The 25,735-nt window shown below is 35.2% G+C and overlaps 1 long non-coding RNA gene and 1 pseudogene across 1 annotated transcript; one reads left to right on the forward strand and one right to left on the reverse strand.

Annotated features, from left to right (window-relative positions):
• Positions 1-1,587: 1,587 nt before the first annotated feature.
• LOC114258808 (cysteine-rich receptor-like protein kinase 25) lies at positions 1,588-17,518 on the reverse strand (annotated as a pseudogene).
• On the forward strand, positions 6,174-8,135 carry LOC145798866 (uncharacterized). The gene is made up of 3 exons (XR_014340648.1): positions 6,174-6,369; positions 7,833-7,898; positions 8,022-8,135. It is a non-coding gene; the product is annotated as an uncharacterized LOC145798866 (long non-coding RNA).
• Positions 17,519-25,735: the final 8,217 nt, after the last annotated feature.

A 25,735-nucleotide genomic window follows, 5' to 3' on the forward strand; every position in this document is an offset into this window, starting at 1 on the left:
TTCAAAATTGAAAAGACGGGTTTTCCATGTTGATCTATAAAATGACTTTGGGGCCTTATGTATGGAGTTTCTCTAGTGCTAAAATGGTGGAATCTAGCCATTAGGTTGAATTTGAGAAAAATGGGGAATTTGCCCTAAAATGAGTTTAATAATTATTTTGTATAAATGATGAAATTAATATGGGAAATGTGAAATTGGGAGGATGTATGAATGAATGGTGTAGTTGGGTTTGTTAAATCACTCACCTATGGAAATTTGATTAATTATCTGTTCGATAGATTTTCTATTTTTCTAGAAATATCTGTTTTGGGCTATCGGTGGAGGATAACTATGATTGTTGTAGAAATTGCATGAGAACTAGGTGAATTGAAACTTGTCATTTAAATTATGTCATTGAATATGATGATATGATTGAAACATTGAATATGTGTTGTGGATAGTCATTGTATATGACGTTGTTTTAATACATTGTATATGTATAATTGTTTGGGAGGAGAAAGGGAATGTACTCCATTGTTTGGAAGGAGATAGGGGATGGACTCCATTTAAAACTAAGTTGGCCGGAGTGTTCAGGGTGAAAGTCCTGAAATCTTGTGTATATATATGGGTGCTGATTCCCTTGGATGAGAATTTCGTAAAATGGAAAAATAGAAGTGTTGGAGGGTTGTTTGTATTAAATTGTGAACCGTTGAGTTATAGTTTCATTTTGGTTGATTAGATAATAATAAATTTGGTTAATAGTTTAACCTGAAACGAATGAATGGAAATGGATGGAGACATGGTTATCTATATTGAATGGTTATCTATATCTGTGTTAGTTTATCTCTGCTGGGCTTTGGCTCACCCTACTTGGGAAACCATTTTCAGGTATTAGTGGCATGCCACCTCCAAGGACATAGCTTGGGAGGACTGAGGGGTGAAGGCTCTATTTTGATTTTATTTGTGCTGAAGTGTTCAACCAAGCCGAGAGCTTTACATGTATAGAGCTTAGGACTCTTTCTTTTGTTGTAACCAACTGATATCTTGGAAAGATGTAAACCCGTAGGGCATTTATTTTTGTTGTTATTAACTCATATTACATGCTGTAAATTCAGAATGAAGGTTTATGAATGTATAACACATGTAATATCTTTTTGTAATAGAAACTCTGATGAATGAAGTATATCATTTTATTATGTTTATAAATCTTATGTAATGGATTATTTGTATTTTATTTGAGGGCGTTACATATTTGTTTTAATATAATGATAAATTATTGATCATCATTTAATTTAAAATTTTAAAATATTAAATTTTATGAAACACACTATTACATGCCACACATAAATGACATATTTGAGGGGAACTATTTTTTTTTTTTTTAAATATGTTTTTTACAGGAAAGCACAAAGTTTAATACATTTTATATCTCACAATAAGTCATCTAATAAAATATAACACACTATTATATATTTAATTCATAATTACAATTTTTATTGTTTTGAATCTTACAAAGATTGAAATATATCCTTCGTATATGAGTTTGAGTTTATTCATCTCACAATATAGAGCTATTCTTTAATCTTGATATGCCCTAGACTATACACATTAGCTGGGATATAATTCAGTAATTGACATTTTATTCACAGACCCTGATATTGACTTGCTTGTAAATTGATCCAACTCTAGGCCTTTCCTATTTGTGGCTCTATTCTACTATGAATAAAGAATGCTGGTTGTTGAGGAATTAATAGAGTAAAAGAGTAACTGTTAAGCATTACAATAATCGTTGCCATAGAAGGTCTGACATTTGGATCTTCTTGGACGCACAACAAGCCAATATGAATGCATCTAATGAATTTATTTCTTGAGTACGACCCTTCCAAAGTAGAATTGATCAATTCGAAGGGTCTTTTATTTCTCCAGAGTTTCCAAGCCTCCAATAATTCATTATATATGATTTTGTGGATGTCATGATTTTGGTACTGAGATCGAAAATAATAGTTAAAAAGTTTAATTATCACTCACATAGCTTAGAAGGTCCTCTGCATATCCTGATTGGTAAACGGTATTATTTTTCTTGTCACTTATAATCTCCAAAACTAAGACACCAAAACTAAACATATCAGGCTTCACGAAGAATTGTCCATGCATTACATATTCTGGAGATATGTAATTACTGCAACCCAACATCATTGTTTTGGAAATAATATATATATATATATATATAGAAAAAAGAAACAGCGTCTAATGTGTTTATTTATTAATTTGCATGCAAAAAATTAAGACATGAACCATTGAGAGCAATAAGCACCACAATTTAATTGGAAAAGGAAAAAAAAAAATGCATGTTTTATATGAGGTTATTGTACTCATTATTTCAAGTTCAATAAGTCTACCTAACCTCTCTAATTTACCCAAAAATTTATCAATCACCCACACAGCAACTTATCTCAATATGGATGTTGTTTTTATTTAGAAGGAAACAAAAAAGAATATGTATAGCCTTAACATAATTCAATTAATTAAGTTATCAATCCATATTACTCGTATAAAGAGAGAACAAATTTATATGAATCTAAATAAGTGATTATTAATCAAACTCACGCACATATAATAATAATAGTAAAAAAAAAAAAAGCCTCACATAAATTACTGATTAACAATTAATTCAGTTAAGCTTCACATAAACAATTTACAAAAAGAATAAATTCATTTCTAAATATCAACATTTTTTTTTCTTTTCTTTTGATTAAAATCTCAATGAACTTGTATCAAGATTTCTGATTCAATTTGTTTGATTGAGTTTTCAAAACAAAAACAAAAACAAAAAAAAAAACAAAAATCTAAAAAATTTCAGAAGTTGGTTTGGTAAAAAAACAAAAAAAAAAAAACTCATTCTTTTTATATGATTTTCCTTTTTTGGTAAATAATAATTTTTTTAAATGTTTTTTTTTTTTGTTTTTCAAACTAGTTTCTAATTTTGGGAGAAAAACAAATTATAACACAATTGTAAAACTGAACCAAACAAAATTATATATATATATATATATATATATTTGGAGCACGTATTTATTTTATTTTATTTTTTAGTTTTGTGTATCATGATACTACAATCCTAAGACATATCTTGAGAAATAAATAAATAAATAAATACATAACTATTTTCTTTACTTGTCTCTATATAGTAATAACAAATTAATAACCTAATTAATTGGAACGTTATTTATTTTATTTTTATTTTTTTCTGAAAAGCCTCCACTTTGAGGCAGGTTGCCCATGTGGGCAGTTCTTAAATTTTTGGATAAATTGGGGAGGCCCCCTAGAGAAAAGCAAATACATTGCATGAAGGGACACAAAACTTATTATGTTCCAACGATTCGACTTGTATTTCCTTGACTTTAATCCACATCAAAGATTCTATCCACGCCAAAATTTGAAACTTTTGCATTCATATTCCCATCGAGCAGAATATTACTAACTTGGAGATCACGAGTGTATAATTTTAAGTTGAGAATCTTCATGAAAGTCAAGCATTCCTCGAGCAATCCCTCTTATAATCTTGTAACGTCTCGACCAATCTAACTTTTCTTGTTCTTGTGGATCTGCACAATGATCAACAAAGAAAAATGTTCTAAGTTAGCAATGAGGAATTAGATGTGAGCATGATATGTACAATTTGGAGTGGAACTAAAAGGGCACACTACAAGAATCTGCACTTTTAGCGACCATTTTCCGCGAGCAATATAAAAGTTGGTAGCTAAAAGTTACCTTTTGGCGACCAACTACAAATTTGGTCGCGGAAGGTCACATTTGGCGACCAAAAAATAAGTTGGTCAGGGAAAATAAAAAATAAGTTGGTTGTGGAATTGGCGACCAAAAGTTTGGTCACCAAAAAACTTATTTTTGGCGACAAAAAATATTTTAGTCGGCGTATATTGAGTTTTGGCTACTAAAACAATGTAGTCGCCGAATGGAAAATAAAAAATTATGTTTCATCTTTTGGCAACCAAAATTTTGGTCGCCAAAAAACTTATTTTTAGTGACTAAAAATATTTTAGTCGCCGTATATTGAGTTTTGGCTACTAAAACTAATTAGTCGCCGCATGGAAAATAAAAAATTATTTTTTATCTTTGGCGACCAAATTTGGTCGCCAAAAACTTATTTTTAGCGAGTAAAATTTAGTAGCCGAATGGAAAATAAAAAATTATTTTTTAACTTTGGCGACCAAAATTTTGGTCGCCAAAAACTTATTTTCAGTGACCAAAAAAAATTAGTCGTCGTATATTTATTTTATTTTTTCCGACCAAAAAAAAGTTAGTCGCCAAATTAATATTTTTTGCCGACTAATATTTTAGTCGCCGTTAATTAAGCTTTGGCTACAACAAAATTTTAGTCACCAATTATTAACATTTGCCGACCAAAAACTACTTTTGTCGCCAAAGGTTGAAAATTTTAGAGGAAAACCATTTAATATTGTCCCCGCCTGTTCTCTGTTTAAACAAATTAGATTGGTCTCTCGCTCACACAGATTCTCCTTCACCTCCACCTCACTACTAGTGTCTCTCTCTCTCTTTCTCTCTCTTAAACCCCCACTGCACCAGTTGACCTCATCTTTCTTCTCCTCCGCTGGTACCTCTGTTGGATTCGAAAGATCGTCGAGATCTGAATCAGATTTGAGTCATCGTCTCGATTCCTGATCTCTCTCAACCTTTTCTCTACCACACCCCTCCAAACAAGCCAAACCCTAACCTAACCGCTCAATCTTGACCCTCGATCAGAGTCCTCTCACCCCCTCTCGAGCCCCAAATCGCTGTGAAATCGACCAAACGCGCTTTCATTGTCGGAGTCGCGCTTGATTGCTACTTCAAACAGATCTGTCAGATGGCTAGTTGGTCCAAACAATAGCTTAGAAAACATGAACCAGCTTAGATTACCCAAAGTTGTAGGAATAGGCCAAATGCTTTGGGTGTTTTTCAAAAGTGTTTTCAAAAATCTTCATCTTCTTCCTCTTCATCATCAGCTAGAGTTTCCTGGTTTTTGAGCTCTTCGAAGATGTCAATGGCATCGCAAGAGCATCTGGACAAGATGCAGCTCCGCCAGAACTACCGTAACCTCTGGTACACCGATCTCATGGGCACCATTCAAGTCGACACTCCATGTACTCTCTCTCTCTCTCTCTCTCTCTCTCTCTCTCTCTCTCACTTCTGTACTCTAATATGGTATTAATTTTGGTTTGTTTTCTTTGATGCAGATTGTTGCCTTGCGTTTTGGTGGTGAGTACTCTGATGATCCATTTCTTAGATCTGTTTTTTTGTTTTCAATTGCTCTTGTTTTGTCAGAGATCTGTAATTGCTTGTGGACTTATTGTCATTACGGTTGACTTGATCTGTGCTTTGAAAATTGAATCTTGCTTTGTTTCTTATTATGTCTTTTTTTTTTGATGGAATCTTAAGTACAAGAAAATACACAATTACAGACCACTTTTGCCGACCAAAAAAAAATTCGTAGCTAAAACTTGACACTATTACCGACTAAAAATATTTTGTTGCGAAAAAGTGATTTTTAGCAACCAATTTACTATTTTAGTCGCAAAAAATTTTCATTTGGCAACAAAAAAAAAAATTTGGTCGGCAAAAGTCGAAGAGGGAAGACAAAAAAAAATTGGGAATGAAAAACTTTTAGCGACTAAAATATTTTGATCGCAGATAATAACATTTGCCGACGAAAAACCAAATTTGTCACCAAAGTTGTAGATTCCCCCGCCTGTTCTCTATTTAAACCAATCAAATTATTCTCTCTCTCATAAAAATTGGGGGCAAAATGAAATGCTGAGGCGCCAAAATGAAATACTCTTGCGCCCAATGATAAAATGAAATACTCTTTGCAGAAGTCACTCTCTACTCCTCCACCACACTCATCCATTTCAAACTCTAAATCAAACCATTTCAAACCCTAAATCATATCTCACCAATTTCACTCTCTCTTCTTCTTCTCTTCTTTTTCTTGGTTGAGTTCTTTAATTGGATTAGAGTATCTGAATACAAGTAATAGTAAACATGGTTTCAGATTCAAAGCTGGTGAATCGGCTCTAGGATGTGCTCTAGACCTCCGACCTCAACACCACCACCGTCCGATCTGTCCGACGCACCCTGGAGTCGGAGTTCGGCGTCGACTTGTCTTGACCGCAAAGCCTTCATCCGAGACCAAGTCAATTCTTTCCTCGAGACCCGTGTTTAGAGGACCCACAACAACGCTGTCACTGTCGAAGAAAAAGAAGATGAAGAAGCGATTCACGAGGAAGGTTCAGAGACTCTAAAACTTGAAGGCAACAAGTCGGAGTCTGAAGAAGAAGAAGAAAGTGATGGACATAGAAGCAAGAAACGAAGGTTAGGTTTTCCGTTTTCCTAAGCATTTCCATTTCCCCCTGTTTGGTTGCAAAGAAAAGAAATCAAAATATTTACTAATTGAATTTTTCACAGTTTTTGTTGTCATGTTAATAGAATATGGGTGTGACAAAGTATAGAAACACGAACCTTCAGGCTTTACCTGACAGGCCTCTCTTACACTCTGGAGGACAGACAGGTGGGCTAAGAGCGCAAATGAGGTTGACTGAATAAACCTCTATATTCTCTGTAACAAGGCTCCCTGGGATGTTGCCTACTCTTCTACTTGCAAATTTCTGATATGCCGAACTCATATTATGAAATAGAGAGAGCATAGTACATTTGACCCATGCACTAACATTTTTGTTTTAGGTCATACCGTTACTCCCAAACGTCCTGTTTTGTGTAAATTAGTGTCCATTTTGTAATGTAATTCATTTCATTTTTTTTTTCTTTACCTTTATTTTTTTTTTCCTTCCCCTTTTTGAGAAATGGAAATGTGGTGCTGTAATCAAAGGGCTGGTCATGATTCTAGATTCTGGATTATTTCTGAAGGGAAAATAGTACTAAAGTAAATGAACTATGTAAGGAGCAGACCCACATTTTGAAGTTTCAATGGTTGTGCTCATGATTATGGATTTAGGTTAGCATCCTGGCCTGCTTGATGCATTTTGAAATGGTGGGCCATATCGGACTTGATTTTCGATGATAATTGACTTAATTCTCTTGCCTTACAACTATAGCAAATTTTTAGTACATACTTTCAAAACTTTAGATGTGGGTTTGTTTTTCCCATGCTTGCAAATTAGATTTTCAAATTAGTTAAACATTGTCATAGTTCATCCCTATGATAAATTTTGTCCTTGTGTATTTCCTTTTCATTTGTTTTTACTTTGAATTACTATAAAATGTCTTGTAGGCTATAGCATTGTAATACATGAAGTTATCATTCTAGACTTTTTATGATTTTTCATTATTGCTGTTACACTTTTCAAATTCTTGGTAGTTGTTGATAGTTGATTATTCTGGTCTGATTTTGGATAAGTTAGATAAGATAGATTGTAGACTGTTGTAAATTGCGACTTTCATTGCACTAGGGCATTCACTACAAAATTTTGCATGACAATATATGGTAAATTCTTATATGATAGCTTGTGATTATGTTTTTGGCCTGGTGCTCAACTTGCCATTTGGGGTGGTTGGATTAGGCTGGACTTATTATCTCAGTGGAATGCCTTACGATTTGGGGTGCTCAATCTTATTCTCAAGTCTTGATTGATTTTTAACGAATTATTTCTGTATTGTGATTGATTTATAACTCCAACTGACGCAAATGTGATACTTCACCTTATTACCCCTACTCTCTTTGTTGTGCGGGCTGTAAATTTTTTTTGTAAATTGTTCTTGACACTAATTACTGCATACGGAATTCATTTGCTGATTATCTAGTTTATTGTTCTACGCAGGTACTTCCTAAATGTCATTTTCAATATTCTGAACAAGAAAGTTTATAATTATTTTCCATATCCATAGTAAGTTACCTTTGCTGAATGTGTTAGGGCCTTATAAATAGTGAAGTTAGATTGTGTTATTAAGCTCTCTATGCAGCTCTCAAATGTTGTGATAATTAAAAGATCATTTTTTCCCTTTTGCAGCTTTGTTTCAGTTATACATCTCCTAGTTGGTGTGGTCTATTGTCTTGTCAGTTGGGCTGTTGGTCTGCCAAAACGAGCAGTGAGTTTCATCTTCTGCATTTGTTATTAGTTCTTTATAGGTTAAATTTTGGCTTGCATCATTTTCTTGATTTCTAATCTGCCTACACAGCCAATCAACAAAGAACTCTTGACAGTCCTCACTCCAGTAGCTTTCTGTCACGCTGTAGATGCGCCCTTAGGCTTCATGCTACAGTTCGGACTCAAATGTCACGGTTTTTCATCTGATCTCGCAAAGTGTAATGCAAGACTGATAAATCACCAAAGAGTCCGAATCCGGCAAATCGTTTTGGAAAACTGATTTTTAAGAAAGAAGTGCCAAACATGGATTGCTTTGCCAGATACAGAGTCGCCACCTAAATATTTTATTTTGGGGGAATTTAAGAAACCCTGGCTGGTGCCTAAGGCCACGTGTCCGTCATCACCAAAGTTTTCTCGGCTCGGGAACTTGGGTACGAGAAGGGAAGGTCATCTATGAGAACCCCCGCTCGCCCGATCAATGATCGGTCTGTACTAAGCATGATATCTTGTTTTTGAAAACACATGCGTTCTTATTCCAGTTAATTAGCTAGAATTACTATGTGATGCGCACAACACACAAGTATAGACTAGATCGCCTAATTTGGAACAAAGCATTGCATTTTCATTTGTTTAAAAATGGTTTGAAGTTTGCTACTCGCGAGTAGGCTAAAATGCGGGTTTCAATGAATTGTCCCAATTCAAGTAATCCAACCTTCACCCACAGGCATTCAAGTAGTTATATCACATAAGCAGTTAGCCTCATGGAAAGCATGTTGTCATGTCAACACTCACACACATGCAAGATGCTAAAACATAAACACTTACAGTGTACTCCGAGCCAAAATAAAGAACTAGTTAGTAATCAATGCATGATTCTAGTCTATGTCAAAATGGCTAATGCAACATATGCTAAATGCAACTAGAAATAGGCTCAGCTAGTCTAAAATGGCATGTGAAATACAACAATTGATACATGTATTGATCTTTAGAATTGAAATACAATGCAGTTAGTATGATACGCCGAGCCCGGTGCATACAATACGGATGAATGGTGCAAACTTGCATAGCATAAGGATGCTAATTGAAATATGCCCTAAAACTAACCATCGTAAGCGGTTAAGTAAAAGGGAGAAAGAAATGGGGGTTGGAAGACATGCATTACACACACGCACGCTTATTACAAAATTGTGCCCTCTCGACGGAGGGACCAAAAGAATAATACAAATCATCTAATTAACTAACTAACAAGCTAATTAATTAATTACACAATCAAATCGAAATAAATAACTATTCTAAGTTATTAAAACACTAAAATGGCCTCAAGACGAGGGATGAATGCATGCTCGGACGGCTTTGCTCGAAAATCCATCGCCATGCTACATGTTGCCTCTGTTTGCACTGCTCTGTACCTCTGAAAATTGTGCCAACTTCTGTGACACTTCTGAACCATTTTGTGTACACTGTGGGAGGTCATCGACCAAGAAATGATGCCATCGACCAAGATAAGAAGGTCATCGACCAAATATAAGGCTCTCGGCCAAGTGTTTGTTGCCGATCTGCACTGAATATGGTCGATCGACCATTTCTTCCTGTGAAAAGCTCCTGTTGCTACAGCAGAGGACAAACAAAGCATGACAATACATTTACAAGACAATGTCTACACAACTACACCCCTTATTATGTTTAAGACTCAAAGGTGTGTAGTTCTCGACCCTCGGACCACCAATCATGCATTTCAATGCATGATGGCCAAAGGAGCCAAGTGTGCAATTCAATATTAAATGAGATGCACAAAAGAACACGTAAGGGGCCCCAACCTCTATCATGCTTGATCAAGAGGCAAGGGATGCACACATAATGCAATGCAACCTAAGCATGCAAGCAAGCTAATGCAACATGAGCATGCAAGCAAGCGATATGCAACCTAAGTATGCAAACATGCATGCATGCATACAATGTAATAAGCATGCAACAACAATACCAATAACAAACATGCAACAACATGTAATCTAACAAGTATGCAAGATAGATGAGCATGCAACAAGCATGTAAGCATAATGTAATAGGACTAGCATGCCACAACATGCAAGGGAACTAATATGCAACAACATATAATGTACCAAGTATGCAATAAGCATGCAACAACATGCGAAGTAAATATGCAACAACATTCGAAGGGATGGACTTAAACTAAAGTGGACAGCTCTTAAACATGCCCAAAACAATGGCCGAAATGCTATGAAAATGAAGACAAAGGTACATACAAACATGCATGCCAATTGCCTATCACCTAAGCATAGGAGAGCAGCTTTCAAGAACACTTAAAAGAGGACAAACATGGACATGTGGCATACATTGTAAGCTCTGAAATCATGTTAGGAAAGGTGCCAAACCAACCAAACAAAGCAAGCAAGTCATGCAAAAAGTCTTAAAGCTTGAAACTAGCCAAGGGACTCAAACCAAGGCCATGCAAAATCTGAAGCAAATGACAAGTATAATCCAAAATAGTCCTAGATCATGCCAAAATGAGCCTAAAACATGCAAGGACCAAAGCCAAAATAATCTAGAACAAAGGGCCGAAAGCACGAGGCATGCAAGGCTACAAAAGAGGTGTTACACTGCACCTATCAAAACCAAACGTGGCCTGACTTAAGAAATGAAAGACAGAGTTATGGCATGGTAAAACAAAACCAAAAACCCACTTAGATGTCATCCCAAAGACCTAAGCATGATGGCACACACAATGACCCATTAATGAGGCATAAAACATCAACTCTTTAAAGCATTAAAGGAGTGACAAGTGCAAGTGTTTGAGCATGAAACATGGACTGAAATAGTATAACAAATGATGCCAAATCATTGAAATGGTCCAAGTAAAGCATGCTAGTGACTTGGACACTTAAGGCTAACAAGTTAGAATGTCTTATGGCTATACAAAGCATGGCATATATGCTCAAAACAACTCAAATCAGAGCTTAAGCATGTTACAACAAGGCTAAAAGCTTCATGGAGTCAACCCAAAATCATGCTAGAAACATGGCTTAAAGCATGATGCATGTTAAGGCAAATGAAAGGATTGCAAGGCAAGTACATGAAGCATACATGGTATGTCCAAACCAAGTCAAAACAATGGTATATCATGGCAAAACAAAGCTAATACATACTAAAATGAAGCTAAAACAAGCCAAGCAAACATGCTACCAATATAAGCCATTTATACTAGCATTCAAGACAATAAGGAGAGGGGATGACCCTTTTCTATTTAGGACTCTAAAGCCACCTTCCCACCACTGAAAATCTCCTGGATTTCAGTGGTAGGAAGGTCATGTAAAACCAAGAACAAGGGCCAAAAGGGATGGCCTAAAACAAGGCCTAACAAGGCCTGAGAGGAGGGAAACAACCCCAAACCAAAAAGTAATCTTAAACAAAGATCTAAAACATCAAAAAATAGAACTTATTGTAGTTTAGAGTTATGCTTAAAAGAATAAGCAAGAAGGTCTAAAAGCTTAAGCAAGAAAAGGGTATTAAAAGCAAGAATGCTCACCCTTGAAGAACACTTTCAAGAACAAAGCTCCAGCAGGTTTTCCAAGCTCAAACCAACCCAAGAACTCTGAAATCAACATCAAGGGACCTCAGCTCCAAGAGGATGGTGTTCTAGTGTGTGTTTGCGTACAATAGTAAGATAATACTACACTTTTGAGTACAAAACAGGGCTAAACAAAGAAGAATAGATACAAAAATATATCTATCCTTCAAGACTTAATTTTATGAAGCCCTGAGGAGGGGGGAGATGGTTCTCTCTTATAGAGAACCAAAAGCAAAGCTTCTTGAGGAAGCTAAGCAATGGGGCAAATCCCTCCATACACATGTATGGAGGGGGTGAATTGTGCATGCCAGCTGTGACAGCTGGCATGAAATATCTGCATAAAGCAGATGAACAGGGTTCGGCCAGGAAACATGGCCGATCGACCAACATAAGTGCCGATCGACCAAAAAAAGTGCCGATCGGCCAAAATTTTTGGCCGATGGCAAGAAAACAAGGCCGATGGCTTCATGCCTTGGCCGATGGGCTAAGGGGATGGCCAACAAGCCACCCTCTTCCCTCAGAAGCAAAAACACAAGTGCTTGGTCCACAATCAAGCACAAAACAGTCAAGTTGAGAGATCTTGAGGCAAGGGGTGCTGCCGTGACCTCCGAGAACTCAAAACGAACACAGGCATGGATGATCATCGAGTGTTCAAACGATGACGTCCAAGTCTTGAGAACGGTCAAAAATGGGGTGTCTACACACGCCCTTGGACATGTCATGTCCAATGTATCATTTTTCGTCGTAGCTGTGTCTTTTACACATACCATTAAAGGTATAGGATTCCTGCAAAGACAAGCTATGTTAAGCTAGTAATCTTGATATTGTAAATTTATGTTACTAATTATATCAAATTTATATACATATCATGGTCTTATAAAAATCATATTTTAATTCAAAGTTTTTATGATAATAGATGGGCTATAGATGTTTTGGAGTTGGATCCTTTTGATAACGAGCAACCTATTTACATAAAATCGATCAATCATTAATTTAGGCTACAAGTTATTGTGCTTATTACCTCCTTTTGTGGCTGTAATAGGTAATGGTAGTTGAAGATGATACTTCTGATCTTTCCTAGTGGATGAATTATCTTTTGACTGGAAATAGTTGATAACAATGATGCCCCCTTGAGAACACATGGTGGAATGCTATGCCTATTACACAAGTTATCACTTGAAACTTTATGATTTGATGTCCTTTAATTGATTCTGCTGTTTGTGCTCTAAATTGATATAATGCTTGACTAATGGGATGTGGTGTGGTTCAACATAGTTCAATGCTACGCAGATAAATGTTAATTTGTTACCTAGATGTGATACTTTTTTTTTTTGTGTGTACATGTGTAATGATTTATAACTGCTTAATCCACTCTTACATTAAGGAAAAGAAAAAAACTATCCATGTTTAAATGCTTAAGTCGATTAATTTTCATTCATTCTATTAATATAAAAGAGGTCAGGGCATAGTCTTTGGCATCATAGAAATTTGTTCCTTCTTATTTTTTTTCTAATGGAGTTGGGTGCTAGGGTAGAGTTGGCAACTACGGCTGTGCCACACCTTTTTCTGCCTTTAGCTTGTGCTACCAATCTGTCTGGCTTCTGAAAAGCTGTTTTATCACATAGCAGCACACACAGCTGGGGTACTGATTGTGGTTTGTTCTGGATTGAAATTTAATTCACATGAAAGGTTCATTGAGGAAGATAGGAGTTATTAACAATATGGATCAATTTCAGTTGCCATGTTGGTTTCTACTCCGTGGCACTATATTGGATCTGGAATGGTGGCTGATCCAATTTATTCTATAAACATAAGAATGCTATTGTTTTTTTTACAATTTGATAATGAAAGTCATTTAATTTGCTAATGTGACCTTTAGTTTTCATGAACATTTTTCATTATTTGTCCAATTTTACCTGACATTATTTCTCTTTTTCTTTGGTACAGATGGATGAACTCGTGCACAAAGCTAAATTGTACAGGACAAATTGGCACTTTTTGCATTTTTGGAAAGATTACATATTTTTGTATAGATGTATATGGAAAATATTAGGGTAGACTAGTAGTTATATTTTTGGATATACTAGTAGTTATATTTTTGGATGGGTGTGTATAGAAAATATTTGGTAGACTACCAGTTATATTTTTGGGATGATGTACATGGATAAAAATTTAAAACATAATAACAAGTACTTGTTATGTTTAAATTTTTATGCTGGATGAAATATGTAGTTTGGAATTGCCTGTGGATGAAAACTTATAATAGCTGCTGACTTTAATTAAACAGGTTCAGAAATAGTTGATATATGTATTTTGTTGAATGTTCATGATTCAATTTATTTGTTAGTTTGAATGATTTTTGAAAATTACAGATTATATTGAATAAATTGGATGGATTATTATAAATTACAGGTTTATTTTGTTGGATGTTGGCGACCAAAATTTGGTTTTGTTTTTCCAGTTTTGGCGACCAATTGATTAGTCGGGAAAGAAAAGTTATACTTTTGCCGACTAAATAAAGTAGTTGGTGTATCACCAAGCACATTTGGCGACTAAATAATTAGTCGTTAAAATTATTAATTTTGGCAACCAAAGGATTTGGTCGCGAATAGGTCTATTGCTGACTGAAGTTTTAGTTGCTCAAGCATTTCTTTTGGCGACAAACATGTTTGGTCGTGGAATATGACAATTGGCAACTAATTATTTTGGTTATGGAATGTGACAATTGGCGACCAAGCTAAGAGGTCGTAGAATGTCACAATTGGCGACCAAAATTTTTGGTCGTGGAATGTTACAATTGGCGACCAAACTTTTTGGTCGTTGAATGTGATAATTGGCGCCCAAATTTTTTGGTCATGGAATGTGACAATTAGTGACTAAGATATATGGTCGGCAAAATATCAGTTTTCACGACCAAAATGTTTTAGCGACAAAATGGATTAGTCGCAGTAATGATATATTTAGCGACAAAAAATTTAGTTGGCAAATCCAACTTTTCCCGACCAACCAAAATTTTGGTCGCGAATTACTTTTGCCGACCCTCAATTGGCGACCAAAGTAGTGACCAAAAAAATTGGTCGCAGATAACTTTTGCTGACTAAAAATGGGCTTTTAGCGACTAATTTTTTGGTCGGCAAAAATGTTAATTCTTGTAGTGTCAAGAATGCAATTTTTAGAATGTACACTCATGGCTATCATGTGTTATTATCAAGCTAAATGAAAGTATTATTAAGAAGATTTGCCCAACCAAATAGAAAGTAGTCCAGGCTTTTGTTGGGCACAAATTCATAAATGGGTATCTTCTCTTCTCCTTCCAAGCAAAATCCAAGTAACCTCACTAGATTTCTGTGTTGAAGCTTGGCTACCAACATAACCTCATTCTTGAACATTTCTATACCTTGCCTTGAGTTTTGAGATAGCCTCTTCACAGTTATATGTTGCCCACCCGAAAGTATACCCTGAGAATATACATAATCCATTGAAATTTTGGATCCAAATTATTGCAACTTCTAATATTTTCGTGTTCAAATAGTAGAGAGAGAGAGAGGAAATAATGTGTATTGTATTCAATAAATTTATTCTATACAATAGAAGACCTATATATACAGGCTGAGAAGAGTATCCTATTAAAAACCTAACTGTGAGAAAGAGTATCTTATAAGAAACCTAACTATGGCTCTTCCCAAATATATCTAGGAAATTAGCACCTAATATATCTTGGAATATATACCATATATATATTAACAATTCCCTTGGCGCACCACTTAAGTCGCCCCCTTGGTGCATTATACTTATATCATGGTGAGCATGGTGATCTACTATGTGAACCACCTAAGCCACCCCTTCTAGCACACAACCCAATTCGCTCCCTCTAGCGCACTTTCCAAGCCGCCCATCTAAGATGGTGCGCCAGAGGGGGCGGTTTAGGTGGTACAACAAGGGGTGACTTGGATGGTGCGCCAAAGGAAGCGAATTGGGTTGTGCGCCAGAGGGGGCAGCTTAGGTGGTTCACATGGCAGATCACCATGCTCACCATGATATAAGTATAACATCCCCCTCAAACTCAAATAGGTTTGAAGATAGAAACCTATTTGAGGTTAAAACAAAGGGAAAGATAGTGGAGCAGAAATACACCAAAAAAAAAAAAAATGGATTGCGAGTAAAATATATATATATATATATATGATAGATGTATTTAAGATATGAATAAACTAATGGATAGAGGAAGAGATCACCACGAAGCGTTACTGAAAAGAAAATATGACATTAAAATGGGTTAAGGTCTGGCGAGCGGCCAAGGTAAGGTTGCCACCCGCCGGTGAAGCGAAATTACTAGATATTTAACCTAGCTTTGATACCATGTTCAAATAGTAGAGAGAGAGAAAAAAAATAATATATATTGCATTCAATGAATTTATTCTATACAATAGAAGACTTGTATATATATATATATATTGAGAAAAAGTATCGTATTAGAAATCTAAATTTGAGAAAGAGTATCTTACAACAAACGTAACTATGATTATTTCCAAATATATATAAGAAATCAATACCTAATATATTTAGAAATATATACAATATATACATTAACATTTTGAAAGAGGATTGTGTATTTTACAATTAGATCCAACACATTACTTTGTAGATGGATCCAAATCCACCTTCACCAATTTTGTTATCATCAGAGAAGTTGTTCGTGGTGACTTGAATTGTACCCAAATCAAATTGCAAGGATTGTACAACTGTTGACATTTCATCCCCAACTGGACACAACAAAAACGTAATGAATTTCAAAACAAGTGAGGAAAAGAACCCAGTGTTTTTTTGTTTTTCGTTTTTTTTTTTTTTTTTTTTTTTGTTATAGTCATACAACTATCTGAGTCAACGGCATCACATTTCTTCTCCCTTTCCTACATATGAAAAAGAATCCTACACTGACAAGAAAGCAGAGCTCCCGATTGAAGCAAGATGGCAATGAGTACTTGCAATGAGATACCGTCCTTTCCCGCAACAACAAGAAAATTTATTTTCAAATTCCAAACTGAGTCTATATGTTTTGTTTGGAATTTACCTGGACTGCTCGCAGGACGAGGACGTGGGGGAAGAAGGACCGGTGGAGGTGGTGGTGAAGGCGGTGGTGAAGTGTCGGTGACGTTGTAGAAACGGTAGAACTCATACCTAACATTACAACTCGGAAACAGAACCTCAGCACCCAGACTTCCATCACAGCAGCTCGGAAAAATGGAGATAGCAATTCCAAGGCAATTATTGCAATCCAAAACAATCAAGTCCGGCGTGAACTGCGCTAATCCATACAACGTTTGAAGAGATGAGAAATTAGCTTGACCCGTCGCAAACAATCAAGTCCGGCAATATCGATGATGGATTGGTTCGAGTATCGTAACATGCACTCATCGTACCAAATCGTAACAACCGTTGAATTTGGACATTTTTGCAATACATCTGTAGTAGCAAAGGAGACGCAGTCTTGACAGACCGTGGAGGAAACATCACCGCGGCAGAGAGTAAGAGGCCGTAGGCTATGTCGAGCAGGTTGAGGCCGGCGTAGGAGTAGAAGAAGCCATTGATGGAGCTGGAATTGGAGGAGAGGGAAGAGAAGAGGGTGTTGAGGTTGGATTGGTATGTGCAAGTGTAAGTTGTTGTGCCTGGGCAAAAAATATCTACGAAAGTTGGGGTTGCTTTCATTCTGAGGCTTAGGCAGCAAATTAGAATGCAAAGAAACAGGGTTCGTTCGGGACTGGGTTGGTTTTTTAATTTTTTGATTTTTTTAATTATTTTAATTTAAGGTTAAAAAGTTTTGTTTGAAAAGAATTTTTGATTTTTTTTAATTTTTTAAATTTTTTTGTGAAAAAAAAAATATAATGAGTATGAATTAAATAAAATATTTTATTTTATTAAGTTAAAAAATTATTTTATTTTTTGTAACTAAAATAATTAAAAATATTCCCAAAAGTAGAGATATTTAAGGATGAGTTCATGGTGATCAAACTCTGCATTTTAGCGCCCCTCTAGGCATACTTATAGGTTGGGACAGTGGAAAGTATTGTCAACGGCTACCTAATTAAGGAAATTGATATAAATACTTATTTTCTACCCCCATTTCTATATCCGATGCCTTTTATAAAATAGAAAATTAAATATAAGTACTTTCTAAATTCACTTTATAAACGGAAAAATATTTAAAATCTATAAAAATCATTTTATAATTTGATTCATAATGACGTGGCTGATACATGCTAATTTTTGATTTGTTATATATTTAATTGTGTAGAATACTTCTTTTACTACATTATTATAGGTAAATTTAAGTATTCAAATTGTGGGATTTTAGCATTACTCTTTTCTAGACCCAATAATATATAAATGAAATGATTAATTAATAATTAAAAAAAATATAAGAGACTATTAATTTAGATATTATAATTGATTGTTGCGTTATTAAGTTTAAAATTTTTATACTTAAATTAATAGATGACATTTATTTTGTGTACTGTACATGCTTTTTTTAAAAATTTATATCATATCCTACATTTTATTTATAAAATACAAACTTCCAATGAATAGGATTTTTGGGAGGAAACTGAAAAAAATAAAAATAAAAAATATGATGCTGGCTGCTGAAGACTTTATTTGATGGGAACAGAGTGAATATCAGGTTTGTTTATTGCGTAAAATGAGTTCAGAATTCAATACGACAGAAGTGGGATTGTGGATTGATAATGTTGAGAGTCTGGGATTTTCCTTGCACTAACATCCTATAGAATTGGTTTGGGGAGTGGGTTAATTTTTTAATTTTTTAGTTTTCTTAATTATTTTAGTTTGTGGTTAAAAAGCGTCATTTGGAATATGTTTTTTTTTTTTTACTTTTTTTACTTTTTATGAGAGAAAAAATATAATGATTATGGACAAATTCTATTTCCACACACTTAATTATCTCAATCCACATCATTTCTTAGTGTACACACTTTGTAATTTCATTATTAATTAGTTTTCTCAATCTACACACTAAATATATCAATTATACCCTTCACTCAACCACTGTGCACACACCCCCTCAACCCTCTTTCCACACACTTGTCTCTCCATCTGCACACTGGTACATTCAAAGTGAAGACCCATTGAAGAACACAGTCAAAATGAAGACCCACATTAAAGAACGAATGTCCTCCATCGAAGACCTTCATTCTATTGAAAACCTCCATTTGACAACACCATTGAAAAGCTTCCATTGCAATGTTGAAGATGGTTCAAATGTAAATTACTAGAGAAGAATAGGAGTGACAATCTGGACTTTGCCCATTGGAAATAGATAATTCTTGTAAAACCCAACTTTGACATCCAAGAGTTGTCCTTTCTTTCCCAAGTCCACTACGTCCTCGTTCAGAATTATCTCATACAAACTCACCACAAACAGATCAAACACAAGTCAGAATGTTGATGAACAAACACGAATGTGAGCAGTAAAATCACAACAGTGAAGCCATGACGAACAACTCCATGAAAAACTAATATAGTATAAACCTAGAGATTAAAGTAATATTAGAGTTGTTACGAGAGGGAAAAATGTACAATATATAGAAAATCAATGGTTAAGATTGAGCCACATCATTAAAAGTGACCTGCTAAACAGGTCACTTTTTATAGTTATGAGTTAAAATCATATTTCTTCATTACTATAATCAAATTGATCATAACTTAGTCATAACCACATCTCATAACTAACACTATTTTGTTCATAACTAATGTCACATATTTCATAACCACATTTCCTAACCAACACCATTTTGTTCATAACTAATATCACATATTTCATACCCATAATCACATATCTCGTAACCACATCTCATAACCAACCCATTTGACTCATAACTAACATAACATATCTCATAACCAACACTTTTTTTTTTTTTTTTTTTCATAACTAACATTACATATCTCATAACCACTAGTCACACATCTCGTAAGTAACAATCTTTTGCTTGTAAGTACACCACTTTGATCATAACCAATATCACATATCTCATAACTATTGATCACATATCTGATAACTATTACCCACATAAATCATAACCACATTTCATAGCCAACCCCTTTGAGTCATAACTAACATCCTCCATCTCATAACCACTAGTCACATATCTCATAACTAACAACCCTTTTGCTCATAACCACACCACTTTGATCATAACCAATATCTCATATCTCATAACCACTAATACATATAGCATAACCAAACACCCTTTGACACCACTTTGCTCATAACCAAAATCACATATGTTATAATCACTAATCAAATATCTCATAACCATTAGCCACATATCTCATAACCAACATCACATATATCATAACTACTAATTACATATCTCATAACCACACCACTTTGATCATAACCAACATTACATATATCATAACCACTAATCACATATCTCATAACCAAACACCCTTTGACTTATAAACTTTGATCATAACCAATATTACATATATCATAACCACTAATCACATATCTCGTAACCAAACACCCTTTGACTTATAACTACATCATTCTGCTCATAACCAAAATCACATATCAAATAATCACTAATGATATATCCCATAACCTTCACCCACTTATGTCAAAACCACATCTCATAACCAACATCACATATATCATTACCACTAATCACATATCTCATAACCACTACCCACATATAGGGGTGCACATTTGGCCCACGAGCTCGCGACACACCCCAAGTCTAGTCGCACCCTGGGTAGGCCCAACCAGGCTTGAGCCTAAGCCCAACCTAAGACCCGTGCTATGTGTTCTAGAGTCCGACCTGACTCTGGTGTGTTATGGAGTGTGACCCATATCGTGAGCTCGACCCGAAATTTTTTTCCCCGTCTGGCCTGACCCAACCCCAACGGCTCCCTGCCTTCTATTAGTGCAATAGTCAAAAATTTAAAAAAAAAAAAAAAAAAATTGAAATAGTCATATAATAGTTAATTCCACCAACAGCCAATTTTTAATTTTTTTTTTATTTTTATGTAGGAGTATATAAATTAACCCCTCCATCCCAAGTCCTATAAATATCACTCCTCTCTCATTTTATTTCTCACAAACAAATTTGTCTCTCAAACTCTCATTATCTTTGAACTCTCAACTCTCTCAATTAATTTTGAAGTGTTATCCCTCAGTGACAATTGCAATTAATCACATATCCCTATTTTAGATTTATTTTTAGTTATAGTATCTTCATTAAATAAATTTGAAATAGTAATATACAAACGATATGTTTTTTAAAATATCTATATACACTTATAGACATATATATATATATATATATAATTTAACTAAATTTTAATAAAAAAATATGTTGAAAAAAGTTATCTATGACGCGATTTTATTTTGTTCTACTAAATAAATTTTCTTCTAAATATTTTTCCCCAACTTTTCTTCGTTTTTTTCTCTACTCTATTTTATTTCCCTTGATTTGTTAGTTGTGCCTGAGCTCTCTCTATTTCTTACTCAGACTTCTCTATTTCACTCAAATTATCGAATGACCATTGTTGATAGTTTTTCTTCACTGGATTCTTTCTCTCTCTACTCCTGTGTCTCTGCAATAGATCCTTGAACTCGTCATTACTCTCATTATCTATTTCAACACTATTCGTTCTAGTGATATTTCTCTATCTAGTAAATGCATCTATCTCGAAACTCTAGCTATTTCACATTAATATGTCATACATACACAAACCTTTGACCGTAGTTATGATTTGAAATGTTTTGTTATCATCAATTTGTACATGTGTTATAGAACTGTTGAAAAATGAATATTACGCATTTTGTTGTACTGTTCTGTTATCTTAGTCCTCTTCATCCCTCAAACATCTCTTTCATTTTTTACTGTCATTGTAGATATCTCTAATGTTCCTTATCGGAAGCGACAACACCTTTGACGTCATTTTCACAGGCGATAAGCCCGTTCAGTCTCTCTTTCCGATATTCCCTTTCCTCTTGCTCCACTAGCTAATCTTTTCTAACTCTCATTTTCTATTCTATGGCTTTAAGTCGTTGATTAAATTATTTAATGATTGTCATTACATTTTGTTTTCTCTGTATTATGAGAGATCTCGATTGGTGATTCTAAGATTTTTAGTGATTTGTTTAGTCATTTTATGATAATTGTTATGAAACTTTGTTGCTTGATTACAATATTTGTGGTTTATAAAAAATTTGGGTATTTTTGTTGCATCAATTAGTTGTGTTGTTACTCATTTTGTGATTGATGGTATGAAATTTTTTGAGATTATTTCATGTTTACTCCTATACTTTGTCACGTTTTTCAAAGACCCCTCCAGAATACTCTTATTTTCACGCGTACCCCTATACTCTGTGAATTCCTTTCAATTTTACCCCTGCCGTCTATTTTTGTCAAGGAAGTGGACGGAATGGGTGACGTGGCCCCCTATACTTTCACATGGAAGGAAAATTAAATGACTTGACTGATCACAATCAAGTTACATACATTAGGGTTGCTTAGAACTCCCCAAACCACAATTAGGGTTTTTAATTTGCTCTCAAAATTTCAAAATCAAAGCTGCGAGTGAACAACGACTGTGAAATCACATTGAAATCAAAGGTTGAACGATGGGTTGGGTGCTAAGAGAGAAAAATAATAGTGGAGGAAGACAAACACCTGTATATGGTATGTATGTTTTTTAATATTTTTTCAAGTTTTTTTTTTTTTTTTTTGAAAATTGCATGTGTTTGATGTTAATATTATTTTAGAATCGTCAAATCTTTATTTATTTGTATGTGACATGGATTTGTTAATGAAATTTGTTTATGTTCGTTTCGTTTTGAACAGTTTTACTTTAAGAAAATCATTGTTTATGTTTTTTTGAAATTCATGTACACATATGAAATCTTTGTTTTTTTTGGTTGTTTGTATTTCACATGGATGACTACTTGTTTATTATTTATCTATCTATACAGTGATGTAATAAGATTTTATCATTGTGAGTTCCATTGAATAGTAATGTTAATGACACATTTCCAATACAAAATGCACAAGATGGATCTGGGTATTTTACAATCAAAATGCATCGTGGAGGTGTGGTGAGATATATTCCACAGGGGGTTTACAGTGGTAGTATGGTAAGTCATTTTGACTTTTGGCATTCATATCAAATTTCCATTACAGAGTTGTGTTGCATGGCTAAGGAATTAGGACATAGGCCAAGTAATAACTATTGCAGTAAGGTTAGTGGTTATGATGGGATAGAGTTACTAAAATCTGATGCTGATGTATTGATGTTGGACACATATGTGGTTCAAAACAGAGTAATAGATATTTATCTAGGACACAATTTGGATGATTATGTAAATACACAAAGTAGTCAAGTAGGCTTAAGTGTAGAAACAAGTAAGGGTAAGGGGGTAATGCTTGATGTTGAATTGGAGGAAGATGAAGATAGTGATGCCTATGATCCTGACTAGTCAGACTCATACTCTGATGAGGCTGAAAAATATAATGGCAATGACTATGAGCAAGGTGATGATGATGCTTTATATGATAAACATGTTGACAAAGATGTGGAATTTGGTAGTTTAGGAAGTAGTAAGGATGCTATGGGTGATGTGGCTGACTATGATGACCTACAAAGTATGAACACCTCATCTGATGAGCTAAGAAGCCTTCATAGCTCCTCTGATGAAGATAATCATTGCACCAGGATTACGTACCCTATTTTCAGTGAGAGTGACATGCATAATCGTACATTCCAACTTGGCATGGAGTTCAAAACAAATGTGTTGTTTAGAGATGCTGTGAAGGAGTATGCTATTAAGTGGGGGCAAACAAATCACATTTACTAAGAGTGACAAACAGAGGGTTAGGGTAGAGTGCAAACCTGGTTGTCCTTGGGTTTGCTATGCTTCTTTTGTGAAGGGTGAAGGGTGAAGGGGTGTTCAGGATCAAAACTTTTGTAGATGAACACACATGCAACAGAACATTTGATGTGCCATATGTGAGTAGTAAATGGATTGTCAATAGGTATTGGGAAAGGATTAGGTTAAACCCTACCTGGCCAATTAAGTCTGTGATATCCCTGTTCCGTAATATGTTAATTGGTCCTTAATCCAAGAATGATTACGTGTTTAATATGATTTTGTGTGCCATTATGTGAAAATATGTGGTTTTGAATTTCTATCTATTCACCGTAGAAATATCTGTTTAATTATCTACTTTGGAGATTAAATGGAAGGCCTTATCGGCCATAGAACCTGAAATTGATTGTGCCATTGTGATTGGCATAATTTTTAGAGCCTACGGTGAAGTTTAATTGAAAAACAGATTTGGACCAGATTAAGTTGATTAAATTGGTGAATTAGTGCCCAATTATTTCTTATTATTAAATTGTGGCTGGTGGGAATTTATGTAAAAAGGCACAATTCACTCAAATCCCTCTTTCATTTTCATTTGGTTGGTTTTGACTCCAAGAGATAGAGAGTGAACCGAACTAAAGAGAGGAAGAGTGTAGGAGAATCAAAATTGGTCTTGAAGGCTTGGAAGTTTGAAGTCTAACTCAAGAATTAACCATAGATTGGGCCTCTAGGTAAGCAATTGATTCTTGAATTGATGAGTTTAATGTATAATCTTGTGTGTTCAAGGTTTGTTTGTAGCCAAGAGCATGAGTTGAGTTGGTTTTGTTGGAATTAAAGCTTGATATGTGCATGCATGTAAAGAATACCTATGGAATCACAAAATCTAGCATGCAAATTGTAAACTATGAAAGATTGGAAGTGTAATCCCACATGCAAGCATGTAGGATGAACTATGTAGGATGAACTTCCGCTCGAGCGGGGAGCTATGTAGGATGAACTTCCGGTCGAGCGTCTAAGTTCATGCTCGAGCGCAAAAATGATACATCCAGTACTTTTTGCAGACATGGTGTCCGCTCGAGCGGGGAAGTTCACGCTCGAACGGGGAGCCATGTAGAGAGGCCCTCCACTTGAGCGCTAGAATGCACGCTCGAGCGTAAATTTGACATAACCAGTACTTTTGCAGGCCTTAAGGGTCCGCTCGAGCGGGGAAGTCCACGCTCGAGCGAGGACCCTGTTTTTTGAAATTTTAAAAGTGCATTCTGTGTTTTGTTTTCTGTTCTCTTTCACTTCTAAGTACTCTTAGGCATGCATTGAGCATTGTAATTGAGTTAAAGAGATAAGAATAAAGCCTAAAGAGGAAAATGTGAATTTGGGAACGGATTGAATGGTTGTTGACCCTTTTGCGTTCATGGACTGTGTAGGGTCGAGCTTCAAGGCAAACCAACCAACCGATCACTGTGAGTAATATCTTAGTAAGATATTTGAAATATACTGTTGTCCAATTGTTTACTTATACGTAAGTTTTGTAAGTTCATTAATCTGAATGGTGGACAACGATTGATATGAATGATTGGGCCGAAGGCTGATTGATATGAAAGATTGGGCCCAAGGCCGATTAATATGAATGATTGGGTCGATGGCCGATTGATATGAATGACTAGGCCGAAGGCCGATCAATATGAATCATTGGGCCGAAGGCCGATCGATATGAATCATTGGGCTGAAGGCCGAGTGATACGAATGATTGGGCCATAGGTCGATCAACATGAATGGTTGGGCCGAAGGCCGATTGACATGAAAGATTAGGCCGAAGGCCGATTGACATGAATGACTGGGCCAAAGGCCGATAGGTATAAATGATTGGGCCAAAGGCCGATAGATATAAATGATTGGGCCAAAGGCCGTTTGCTGTAACTGTTTCAATGATTGTTTTTGTATCTTCCTCATTTGATATTATCCACTAGGCATTCGCTCACGCTCATTCATGTACATGTAGGTGAGCCAAGGGACGTCCAAAACCAGCCCCAGTGAAATTGTGAGAAACAGTCAAAGTTCTGAGGAGTCAACCCAAACGTCTCACGCACGAGACTGTCTTCGCTTTTGTCCTTTGTTTATAGTTTTGTGATGTTAGCGAAAGCATTGAACTACTTTTGTATATAAGTCTTG

The sequence above is a fragment of the Camellia sinensis genome, chromosome 9 (genome assembly GCF_055761805.1).
Source record: "Camellia sinensis isolate YWXY chromosome 9, ASM5576180v1, whole genome shotgun sequence".
NCBI lineage: Eukaryota > Viridiplantae > Streptophyta > Magnoliopsida > Ericales > Theaceae > Camellia > Camellia sinensis.